The sequence below is a fragment of the Capricornis sumatraensis genome, chromosome 12, assembly GCF_032405125.1.
Source record: "Capricornis sumatraensis isolate serow.1 chromosome 12, serow.2, whole genome shotgun sequence".
In the NCBI taxonomy this organism is placed as follows: Eukaryota; Metazoa; Chordata; class Mammalia; order Artiodactyla; family Bovidae; genus Capricornis; species Capricornis sumatraensis.
The window spans coordinates 17,009,716-17,021,078 of NC_091080.1; the positions used below are offsets into that span (position 1 = coordinate 17,009,716).

Here is an 11,363-nt window from a genome sequence, read left to right on the forward strand (position 1 = left end):
TTTACTTTTTCTCAAAAACATTATTCTTTGCTCTCAAAATGACCAGTACTTATACTCATTTAAAGCACACTAGTTCTCTTTTTTCTTAATATTCTAAAAAATATAATCCAGATATAATAGCTTTATTGCTTCTCTGTTCATTTTCAAACCAAACAGAAATGAGACTACATTGAGGTTTAGTAAAAATATGATTATCCTTCAATTAAATGATTTTCCATTTTCATGCTGCTTTAAAACTTCTCTTATGTTGGAGAAGTAGAAAGAATGTCAACATACTAAATGGCTTTAATTCTTCAATACTCATTTACATAAGTAATAAAGGAACTGCCCATGAATTACAGAAGATATTTCTTCATGGGATAGTACCCTAATTTTTTTAATGTCAGTAGATCTGGAAATTATAATGCTAAGTTTAAAACAGCATATCTGAAGTATTCATTTAAGTTTCTGAATACTTTTTAATTAAAGATTCTAGGTTCAGAAGGCAAAATACCAAATATAACCTCATGTCTCTGCTACTGTCTGGATGTTACTACTTCTGCATAGTGTAGTAGAGGAAATAGCTACTGCTGAAAAAAATATACATATACCTTGAAATTTTCACAGAAGTCACTAAGGTCACTATAAAATCAACTTCATCTAGAGCTGTGCATCACAAGAGGAAGAAACAAATGCATCTAAATTTGTAAATTATTGTGCTTTTTTTTTTTAAGTTTTCATATTATCTCAGGGAGGCAGTTAAATTCTGTCACTCTAAGATTAAAAAGATCTGAATCTCACCAACTGATGCCTGCATTATGTGTACAACATCTCCATGAAGTGATCAGAAAGACTCTAACTGAGGAACTTTGGTGATAAGGAGGCCATTAGTCCTTCAACCAATCAGTTACATCTTTGTACAGATTTTTGAGTCTGTTGTTTAGTTACCTAGTTGTGTCCAACTCTTTGTGACCCCATGGACTACAGCACTCCAGGCCTCCCTGTCCCTAACCATCTCCTTAGTGAGTCAACTAAGCTTTTTTTCAAGCAGGATGTTGCTTTCTTTAGAGTTGCTTAAGGTCTTTTAAAATAGTAAAATCTCAGTGGTCAATTTGGTTCTTATTTTACAGAATTTATGTCAACAAATGATATTTTGAATGTATACTATTATCAATATAGAAAAAGAGAAAAAAAAATTTCAATTTTGAAAACAATTTTATAAAGAAATTTTGTCATATTGTAATTGACAGATGTCAGTTACACCTCCAAAATAGCTATATTTTCTCTTGACAGAAAATATTATGCAAAAGAGTTAAGTGAAAGCTCTTTGTGGAAAATTTTAAGTTTTCATTACTGTAACCTTCAAAAGCCAAAACTCTATTTAGCATAATATGGATTAATGACAAGGAGTTTAGAGATTTCTGTTTCCATTTTTCTTAACCTACTTTTCCTAAATACAGGCCATCTTACACCAGAAAGACTACATAATTTAATAATCATTTATACATGATAAGAAAGAAAAAATAAAAAAGATGGATACTATATTTGTGTGTATACACATTTTTTCTCAGTTGGCAAACAATCCAAATCTATGTATGTGATATTTATGTAATGATAGCATCTTTCCATTTTGGGAATTATGACTCGAAAATAATCCTGTTGTGTTGAGAAGTGTCAATCACAATGACTCTTTTGCCATAGACAGTAAGTCATACATAATTATATAGGTGATATGATCAGCATTCACAATTTGAATATGTAAATGCATGGTTTATGCTTTATTTGGAATATTCTGTTAGGATAATTTTTTGCCTAATAAACAACACTGTCCTCAAAACTGTTGTTAGGATTTCATTTCCCCAGACTTACTTGCATTAGGTCACAGAAATATGGTTAAGGGTTTGTCAGTAGGCCTCATCCATAGATACCAATCAGAAACAGAAACAAACACAATAAGGATGATGCTGTCACAGAGAAGCTATTTTCTAGCCCTAAGAGTAACTATGGCAGGGGCGGCAGAAATACTAATATCCATTTTTTACATCAGCTTTTCAAGCTTTGGTATCTATGACTATCAAAAGGGTGAAATGGCTCATTGGTGGACCACTAACTGGCTGCTTGAAAGCCAAACTCAAGGGCTTTAATGGAGATTAAGTGAACTATTCTTGATATTTATACTTACTGATAAACTGACTCAGAGTCCATTCTGCAATTTGCAACTTTAACTTCTAATTATAGTGACACTTAAATGAAAATCAAGTGTAACTGCTAACTGAAAAACTCATCTAGAGAAAACGAGTTGAAGAAAATTGCTAAGTATGGTATTGATAAAAGACACATCAAAGAGATCTGACTGCCTCTACAGCAACTAATTATGCATAGCATAATTTTCAGTTTGGGATGTATTTTTACCTAAGTTTTTTGGAATTGTTTCATTACATATAAAGTTGCTATTGTTCAGTCTCTCAGTAGTGTCTGATTTTTTGTGACCCCATGGAGTGCAGCACACCAGGCCTCCCTGTCCAGCACCAACTCCTGAAGTTTGCTCAAATTCATGTACATTGAGTCGGTGACACCATCCAACCATCTCATCCTCTGTTATCCCCTTCTCCTCTTGCCTTCAATCTTTCCTGTTATTCTTAGATATTTTATTCTTTTTGATGTGATGGTAAGTAAAAAAAAATTTGTTAGTGTATAGAGATGCAGCAGATCTCTGTGTATTAATTGTGTACCCTGCAATTTTACTGATTTCATTAATGAGTACGAGTAGTTTTCTGGCAACCCACTCCAGTATTCTTGCCTGGAGAATCCCATGGATGGAGGAGCCTGGTGGGCTACAGTCCACGGGGTTGCAAAGAGTTGGACATGACTGAGTGATTTAACTAAGTAGTTTTCTAGAGGAATCCCTTATACCTCAGTTGGTAAAGAATCTGCCTAGAGTGCAAGAGGCCCAGCTTCAATTCCTGGGTGGGGAATATCCCCTGGAGAAGGAAATGGCAACCCATTCCAGTATTCTTCCCTGGAGAATCCCATGGACAGTAGAGCATGGCAGGCTAAGGTCTATGGGGTTGTAAGAGTTGGACACGACTGACCTACTAAGAACACATGGTAGATTTCTAGTAGCATAATCAGGATTTTCTATATATAGTATCATGTCATATGAAAATAGTGAAAATTTCTTTTACTTCTTTTTCAACTTGAATTTCCTTTACTTATTTTTCTTCTCTGCTGTGGCTAGAACTTCCAAAACTTTGTCAAATAAAGTGCACATCTTTGTGCTGTTTTTTATCTTACAGGAAATGCTTTCAGATTTTCACAATTGAATATGATGTTAGCTGTATCAAATGATATGGACAATAAAACAGACAAAAAAATTATGGTTATCAAAGAGAAAAAGAAAGGTGGTTGGAGGAATAAATTAGAAGTTTGGGATTAACATATACCTATTACTATATATAAAATTGATAAGCTATGTTATAACACAGGGAATTTTACTCAGTATTCTGTAATGACCTAAATGGGAAAAGAATCCAAAAAATAGATATATGTGTATATATATATATATATATATATAACGGAATCACTTTGCTATACACCTGAAACTAACATGACAATGTAAATAAGCTACAACTCAATGTAAAAAAAAAATTATAAATAAATAAATAAAAACTGAAAAAAAAAAACTAAAATGAAAAATGGTTGTGTTTTGTTACATGTTCTTCTATTTGAAATTTTACAACCAAACAACTTGAGGGGCACAGATCAGAGCACAGCAGTTGTCCATGAAAATTCACGACAGCCTATCACACCTATTCACACTACCTATCACGATATCATCTATCACAAGTTACACCTGTTACAAATGATGGTAACTTACACTATAAGAGGGCTTCCCAGGTGGCACTAGTAGTTAAGAATCTATCTGCAATGCAAGAGACCTGGGTTCAATCGCTGGGTCAGGAAGATTCCCTGGAGAAGAGAATGGCAACTGACTCCAGTATTTTTGCCTGGAAAACTCCAAGGACAGAGGAGCCTCTCAGGCTGCAGTCTATGGGGTCTCAAGAGTCAGACACAACTGAGCAACTAACACTAGACCATAAGAATGTTCTACTTCGAGTTCTATAATTGTATGTCCAGGTAGCATGCTTCAGTTTCTTTACCTAGTAATGAACAATAGTGATCAATTTGTGTAAATGTTCACTCACTATATTTTGTTTTGCTTTTCTCTAATTTCATATCATATCATCAGAGATCAAATATATGGTGTTCACTACTGAAATCTTCAGATTCCAGCTGCTATGTATCATATTGGGAATGCAGAAAGCTAGTGCTAAGAGATTAGCAAGCATAAATAGGGTTTCTTTATGTCCTCCTTTTTTCTACTGCATCAAAGTTAACAGGTCTGTTCCACAAAAAGTCAGTTTTTAAAATCCTAAATTCAAAAATGCCTCTTTTTTTCCTGTGCTAATTACTTACTACATCATTTTGAAGAAGACATAAAGAGATAGGATAAGATATAATATTTTAATACCAGCATGGTTAATATTGTAAAAAATTAGTCATGACATGACTGATAACATTTAATACAGCATATTATATGATGAAGCATACTGCTGGCTTGACACAGAGTTTTGCAAACAATAAATTAGCATGTGTTTTAAACTAGTGGGTCCTTTATTTATGTTTAGTTGAAATTTAGAGTGTTTTTAAGTTTCTTATTACAAAGTACAAGTCAAGCATTAACATCTTGGGCCATCAACAATTTTCAGCTTTTTCTGTATTTACAGATGTTTGCTTCAACTAGCAATTCAGTTATTTAAACAGAAACAGTACAATTGCTTTTTAAATTGTTTTCAAGGAAAGTTATTCACCTTTTTCAAATAAAAATACACCAAAGCAAACAATTGTCTGCATCAATGATTGGTGTAATTTACATACTCCAAATCTGATTATTTCTGCATTAGAAATTTCTATATTTATTATTTGTTATTTTAGCATAATATTTATCAAGGAAATATCTCAACCTGGCTTCTCAGGTTTCATAGTGGTAAAAAAAAAAAAAAAAAATCCACCTGCCAATGCAGGAGACACAAGAGACTCAGGTTCAATTCCTGGGTCAGGAAGGTTCCCTGGATTAGGAAATGGAAACCCATTCCAGTATCCTTACCTTGAAAATTTTAGGGTCAGATAACCTTGGTCCATGGGGTTGCAATGAGTTGGACACAACTAAGCATGAGCATGAATTATTTTATAGTTAGGAGTTATTTCAAAATTGTATCCTTTCACTATTTTAATCATATTATTTACTTAGTCATACAAATAATAATGCATAGTTTTCTGCTATTTTACAAGCTAGCTTATTTAAATGTTATTCCACTAAAAGGCTAGACATGTCTCATGTCTAGTATAATTCAAAAGACTAGTAACAAATATGTAAATGTGCCACATATGAGATTCAAAAGCTGCTTTGTAACCAGTAGTCTCAGCATGTATCATTTTATTGCTCTAAAATAAAAAGAAGTTTCAGCTATTTAGGAAATAACAAACTGTTACTCAGAAGGACAAGCAAATTTATAGTGATATGCCAGTTCCAAGTATTGAACCATCATAAACAAACTCTGGCATTTGCAATCAAGAAAGTTTTGAATCAAGAAAATGAATATTTGTATTATAGAGACATAATGTGTGTCTCAGATAAAATAGCTGCTAAAGACCTAGAGGGATGATTATGTAGCTGAATGCAATTTTGTTTTTTAAAATTTAAGATTTTTTTAGGAGAGAAATCTCTCTTCTTCCAAAGTACTAAGCAGACATAACTTAATAATATGAGTAATTTAAAAGAAAGTTTAGAAATGCAATTCATCAGGCATCTATTGTTTTTTGACTCAATCTTGAACTTAAAAACATTCAAAGTTCATAATGTTCTACATTTCCAGTAATTCACTAGTTCTCTCTCTCATTTGTTTTTTTAATGTTATCCTATTATTGTTACCCACTTGCAGAGTAAAGAGATAATTGAAGTTAAGGAATATGGGTATGATTAAAATGCTACAGGCCAAAGGATTTGCATTTTTCATTAAACACTAGAATGGAAAATAGTAGACTGAGTATAGCATGATTATTTTTTCAAAACATAAATTGTGAAATATAGACTTCAAGATTCTTTTTCTGTATTGGCCCTCTTCCACTTTATAGCCTATAGAAACAGTAAAAACAAAAACAAAAACAAAAACAACCCTTTAATGACATTTCCAAGAATTTGAAAAAAAAAAAATACAATTATTATCTCCCTGCATTGTCATCATTGTCAGTTTGGATATTATAATGAGTTTAGAAATTAGATATATCCTTCAAATGTCCATGAGTTCATTTGTATTTATTTATTTATCTTAATGAACAACTCTGGTATGTAGATTTAAGGAATAATTAGGTATCAATATCTTAAATCATTACCTTGTGTTCAGAAGTGTGTATTCAGAGTTAGCCTCAAACAGTTTAGTCTTGAGAGATGCAGGGTAAAACATTTGGTCATAGGTACCCATGTGACTGTAAAGCTAGAGAAGAAATAATACTAAAATATATGTGAATAAAATTTTAAACAAAAGGCAAAAAAGATTTTCCAAATAAGTTCTTTCAATAAGAACTTACTTGAAAAGTTCTTTGAATAAGTAAAGAACTTATGCAAAAAGATATTTTTTTTGTATAATATATCTGTGTGTTCTTGCAACCTCTTCTTAATATAATTTGCTTCTGTTAGATCCAAACTATTTCTGTTCTTTATTGTGCCCATATTTGCATGAAATATTCCCTTGGTATCTCTAATTTTCTTGAAGAGATCTCTAGTCTTTCCCATTCTACCATTTTCCTCTATTTCTTTGCATTGATCAGTGAGGAAGGCGTTCTTATCTCTCCTTGATATTCTCTGATATTCTCTGGCATTCTCTCTTTGCTATTCTTCAAGACACAGATAATCACGATGGTGTGATCACTCACCTAGAGCCAGATATACAGGAATGAGAAGTCAAGTGGGCCTTAGGAAGCATCACTACAAACAAAGATAGTGGAAGTGATAGAACTGCAGCTTAGTTCTTTCAAATCCTAAAAGATGATGCTGTGAAAGTGCTGTACTCAATATGCCAGCAAATTTGGAAAATTCAGCAGTGGCCACAGGCCTGGAAAAGGTCAGTTTGGATTCCAATCCCCAAAAGGCAATGCCAAAGAATATTCAAACTACTGCACAATTGAACTCACCTCACACACTATCAGAAAAATGTTCAAAATTCTCCAAGCCAGGCTTCAACAGTACATGAACCATGAATGTCCAGATGTTCAAGCTGGATTTAGAAAATGCAAAGGAACCAGAGATCAAGTTGCCAAAATGAATTGGCTCATCCAAAAAGCAACAGAATTCCAGAAAAATATCTACTTCTGTGTATTGACTACACCAAAGCCTTTGACAGTGTGGATCACAACAAACTGGAAAATTCTTGAATAGTTGGGAATACCAGACCACCTGGCCTGTCTCCTGAGAAATCTGTATGCAGGTCAAAAAGCAACAGTTAGAACTGCACATGGAAAAATAAACTGGTTCCAAATTGGGAAAGGAGTATGCCAAGGCTACATATTGTCACCCTGCTTATTTAACTTCTATGCAGAGTACATCACACAAAATGCTGGGCTGGATGAAGCACATGCTGGAATCAAAATTCCTGGGATGAATATAAATAACCTCAGATATGCAGATGACATCACTCTTATAGCAGAAAGAGAAGAAGACTAAAGGGCCTCTTGATAAAAGTGAAAGAGGAGACTGAAAAAGTTGGCTTAAAACTCAACATTTAGAAAACTAACATCATGAAATCCAGTCCCATCACTTCATGGCAAATACATGGGGAAACAATGGAAATAGTGAGATACTTTATTTTGGGGGCTCCCAAATCACAGCAGATGGTGACTGCAGCCATGATATTAAAAGACACTTACTCTTTGGAAGAAAGTTATGACAAACCTAGAGAGTATATTAAAAAGAAGAGACATTACTTTGCCAACAAATGTCTCTCTAGTCAAAGCTCTGCTTTTTCCAGTAGTCATCTTTGAATGTGAGAGTTGGATTATAAAGAAAGCTGAGTGCCTAGGAATTGATGCTTTTAAACTGTGGTGTTGGAAAAGACTCCTGAGAGCCCTTTGGACTGCAAGTAGATCTGACCAGTCCATCCTAAAGGAAATCAGTCTTGAATATTCATTGGAAGGACTGATGCTGAAACTGAAACTATAATACTTTGGCTACCTGATGTGAAGAACTGACTCATTTGAAAAGACCCTGATGCTGGGAAAGATTGAAGGCAGAAGGAGAAGGGGACAACAAAGGATGAGATGGTTGGATGGCATCACTGACTCAATGGACATGAGTTTGATCAAGCTCCAGGAGCTGATGATGGACAGGGAGGCCTGGCTTGCTGCAGTCCATGAGGTCACAAAGAGTTGGACATGACTGAGCAGCTGAACTGAACTGAACTGGTAGTGTTAGCTTTCCATAGAGCAGGCCATTAAATGGGTGGGGGGGTTGCAAGGTTTGGGTAAATTAACTGCAACTTTTTTCTGAAATCAAGCCAACCTGAAGATGTCAAACCCACGTCCCAAAGAACCATTTTATCCGAGTGAATTTCAGACTTCTTTCATACTGAAAGGGAAGAGGTTGTAGCTAGTTTTTGCAGACAATTCAGAAGGAATGTGATAATCTTTTGTTTTTGCAGCAGTATGTGTTTAGTTCAGTTGCTCAGTCATGACTGACTCTTTGCAGCCCCATGAACTGCAGCACGCCAGGCCTCCCTGTCCATCACCAACTCCCAGAGTTTACCCAAACTCATTTCCATTGAGCCGGTGATGCCATCCAACCATCTCATCCTCTGATGTCCCCTTCTCCTCCTGCCTTCAAACTTTCCCAGGATAAGGGTCTTTTCAAGAGAGTCAGCTCTTTACCTCAGGTGGCCAAAGTATTGGAGTTTTAGCTTCAACATCAATCCTTCCAATGAACACCCAGGACTTATCTCCTTTAGGATGGGCTGGTTGGATCTCCTTGCTGTTTAAGGGACTCTCAAGAGTCTTCTCCAACACCACAGTTCAAAAGCATCGATTCCTCTGTGCTCAGCTTTCTTCACAGTCCAACTCTCATATCCACACATGACTACTGGAAAAACCGTAGCCTTGACTAGACAGACCTTTGTTGACAAAGTAATGTCTCTGGTTTGTAATATGCTATCTAGGTTGGTCATAGCTTTCCGTCAAAGGAGTAAGTGTCTTTTAATTTCATGGCTACAATCACAATCTGCAGTGATTTTGGAGCCATCAAAAATAAAGTCAGCCACTGTTTCCACTGTTTCCCCATCTGTTTGCCATGAAGTGATGGGACCAGATGCCATGATCATAGTTTTCTGAATGTTGAGTTTTAAGCCAACTGTTTCACTTGCCTCTTTCACTTTCATCAATAGGCTCTTTAATTCTTCACTTTCTGACATAAGAGTGGTTTCATCTGCATATCTGAGGTTATCAATATTCCTTCTCCATCAAACATCTCATCATGATGAAACTATGGCTCTCTCCTAGGCATCTGCTTAATTTTACAAATCCTAACAGGCCTATTCCTAGCAATACACTATACATCCGATACAATAACAGCATTCTCCTCTGTAACCCACATTTGCCGAGATGTAAATTATGGCTGAATTATTCGATATATACACACAAATGGAGCATCAATATTTTTTATCTGCCTATTTATGCACGTAGGACAAGGCCTATATTACGGATCGTACACTTTTTTAGAAACATGAAACATTGGAGTAGTCCTCCTATTTGCAACAATAGTCACAGCATTCATAGGCTATGTCCTGCCATGAGGACAGATATCATTCTGAGGGGCAACAGTTATTACCAATCTTCTCTCAGCAATCCCATACATTGGCACAAACCTGGTCGAATGAATCTGAGGGGGATTCTCAGTAGACAAAGCTACTCTCACCCGATTCTTCGCCTTCCACTTCATCCTCCCATTTATCATTACAGCTCTCGCCGTAGTCCACCTACTTTTCCTCCACGAAACAGGATCCAACAACCCCACGGGAATCCCATCAGATGCAGACAAAATCCCATTCCACCCTTATTACACCATTAAAGATATTCTAGGTGCCAGACTTCTAATCCTCGCCCTCATGCTACTAGTATTATTCACACCCGACCTACTCGGAGACCTGGATAAGTATACCCCAGCAAACCCACTCAACACACCCCCTCACGTTAAACCTGAATGATACTTCCTATTTGCATACACAATCCTACGATCAGTTCCCAACAAACTAGGAGGAGTCCTAGCCCTAGTCCTCTCAATCTTAATCTTAGTACTCGTACCTTTTCTCCACACGTCCAAACAACGAAGCATAATATTCCGACCAATCAACCAATGTATATTCTGAATCCTAGTAGCAGACCTACTAACACTCACATGAATTGGAGGACAACCAGTCGAATACCCCTATATTATCATTGGACAACTAGCATCTATCATATATTTCCTTATCATCCTAGTACTGATACCAGTAGCTAGCACTATCGAGAATAACCTCCTAAAATGAAGAAAAGTCTTTGTAGTACAATTAATACACTGGTCTTGTAAACCAAAGAAGGAGAACAACCAACCTCCCTAAGACTCAAGGAAGAAGCTATAGCCCCACTATCAACACCCAAAGCTGAAGTTCTATTTAAACTATTCCCTGGATCACTATTAACTACGTCTATCAATATATCCCCAAAAATATTAAGAGCCTTCCCAGTATTAAATCCACTAAAACTTTCAAAAACACAACACGAACTTCCCACCCTACAAGCTTGCGTGCACAACATGTTCAACAACTTACACTGGTATAAAAAGCACAACACTAACGCTCAACAAATATGATATACACATAATACAACACTACATGACCCCAACCCTATTTAAGTATGCACACAAGCATTAGCGTAACATAAATGTCACATGTATATAGTACATTACGCTATTTGTTCTATGCATGCAAGCATACACATTAACACTGGTGTAGCACAGACATTTTATGTATATAGCACATTACATGACTTACCCCATGCATATAAGCATGTACATTAACATTAATGTAATACGGACATAATATGTATATAGTACATTAAGTGACTTTCCCCCCGCATATAAGCAAGCACATTAATTCCATTAGCAGTACATGGGACATTTCACTGCTTGTTAGTACATAGTACATAAAGTCAAATCTGTCCTTGCCAACATGCGTATCCCGTCCACTAGATCACGAGCTTATCTACCATGCCGCGTGAAACCAGCAACCCGCTTGGCAAGGATC

General features: G+C 35.8%; 1 pseudogene; it reads left to right on the forward strand.

Moving 5' to 3' along the window:
* Positions 1-10,448, forward strand: part of LOC138089322 (cytochrome b-like) — an 80,461-nt pseudogene extending 70,013 nt beyond the window's left edge.
* Positions 10,449-11,363: the final 915 nt, after the last annotated feature.